The 1,857-nt window shown below is 39.6% G+C and overlaps 1 protein-coding gene across 1 annotated transcript in view; it reads left to right on the top strand.

Moving 5' to 3' along the window:
* The window catches only part of LOC118413226 (5-hydroxytryptamine receptor 1D-like), a 276,722-nt gene that overhangs the window by 48,584 nt on the left and 226,281 nt on the right, over positions 1 to 1,857 (top strand). Inside the window, exon 2 of the mRNA XM_035816460.1 lies at positions 1,438 to 1,592. The gene's annotated coding sequence lies outside the window, so the exon portion shown is untranslated. The remainder of the gene's footprint in view (positions 1 to 1,437; positions 1,593 to 1,857) is intronic.

Genomic DNA, 1,857 nt, shown 5'->3' with positions numbered 1-1,857 from the left:
TTGCAATATCCTTCTTCGGGAAGCTACTGTAACATTCCACATAAACTATACAAATGCTCAACAACTTTCTTATAAAATTACTCGATTCGGGAAATCCATATACCGGTCATTGAACCAAGATTAAAATTTCTACTTGGCATGCAGCTCGTTGAAAGTACTGGTAAAATGTGTGTGTGCACGTGTGTGCGTGTGTGTGTTTTTGTGTGAGTGCGTCTGTGTCTATCTGTGTCTGTCTGTCTGTATATCTGTCTGTATATATGTATCTATGTATATCCGTGTGTCTATCTGTAAGTGTATTCTAAGTTGAAGTGCAACACAAAACCAAGATGTCAATGAAAATAGGCAACTGTCAAAGTGTGAAGTGTGAAATAGACGTCATCCGTTCAGGTTTGACAGCATTAAAAGATTTACGACCCAAATCAACACTAGTGTGGCTGTGAATGCCGTGTATTGTACTGTGTAAGTCTGAATTACACCGGTAAGCTTCCGGGCCCATTGTGAACCTCACTGCGTGTACAACTGTGTGAATATCACCACACCTTTTGATGGTATGTGACTGGTTGGTTACTAAGTACATGCGAACTGCATACGAATAAGGCCAAAGTAAGTAAATTTTATGGATGACTCCAAATCGTCAAATGACTTTAAACTCTCTGTTGACGGCTTTTCTTGTAAGTGATAAAAGCAACACGCCCTTTGTAATCTTGACTCCTTGACGTTTGATAGTTAGAATATACAGATTTATTTACAGAAATACAACGTGATGTACCTCCATGACAATAAACGCGTTGTAGCAAGGTTTCTAAGTAATTTTTTAAATCCTATCGACTTTCAACAATCACTCTATGACTTATCAAATCAGATTCATGCATCGCATTTAACGCACATTGCGTCATCGTGACGTCATAACGTCTAAGATCAAGACAACATTGAAAACGGAGCTTTCCGGGTCCTCGACTCTCGCGGTTAATCCGAATAGTTTTCAAGTCTTGTAGAAAAGTAACAAAGTAATTTTTAGTACTCAAATGACTTTCTGCTTTCTGTCCACGGGTTTTACTATGCAATTTAAGTTAAGAAAGTTAAGAATATTCAGTGTCATCTTTGTAAATACAACATTATGCACCCCAAGACATTAAGTGCCTTGTAACACGGCTTGCTTTAGGTTGGTATCATCAAGCAACTCTGTTTTATGTGACCAGAACGTGAAACAGAAACAGACGCAACTTCTTTTTCGCTCGGCAGGTGGCGCTCACAAGTGATGGACATAATAATAATTTTCGAGCCGCCGAAACTGTTGTCAAGTTTTCCAATCTTTGTAATTGTAGCAGAATAGTTCCTGCATTGCCTTATGAAGTCAAATCAACCATATTTCTAATGTATAATCTTGGGTCAACATTAGAAACAAACACGCAGCGTATTTTGTTCTTTTGTGGTCAGGACTTGACAAGAAAAACAAGGACGCAGTCGAGCTTCCCCCTGCCTCTTCTGAGATACCGCCAGCGACACATTCATGAAGAAGAGAATGTTGCAGTACTTCCACCACTGAGAAGATTTAACAGTAGTGGACTAGCTTGTCATAGGAGTCTTAGCAGGTAAGTCTTTGTTGCTCATTTTTTTTTAAACGTGTATAGTGTAAGATTTTAACTTCTCGTTATCTGCCGGCAGTGTCAACAAAGAGACAACCCCTGGCGAAGTGCCTTTGAATTATAGTATATAGGTGGCGGAGGTATGGGGTTGAGGTAGCAGAACACAGTTTTCGGCCTATGGGGATTTCTATAGTTAAGGGCCACAAGGTGACTGGCTTCGACGCATTAAGAATATAGTAGGGTGCACTTTTGGAATACCAAAAACGGATAT

This window comes from Branchiostoma floridae, chromosome 4, assembly GCF_000003815.2.
Source record: "Branchiostoma floridae strain S238N-H82 chromosome 4, Bfl_VNyyK, whole genome shotgun sequence".
Lineage (NCBI taxonomy): Eukaryota > Metazoa > Chordata > Leptocardii > Amphioxiformes > Branchiostomatidae > Branchiostoma > Branchiostoma floridae.
Note: the sequence above shows the minus strand (reverse complement) of the source record. Positions and strands in the feature narration are given on the sequence as shown.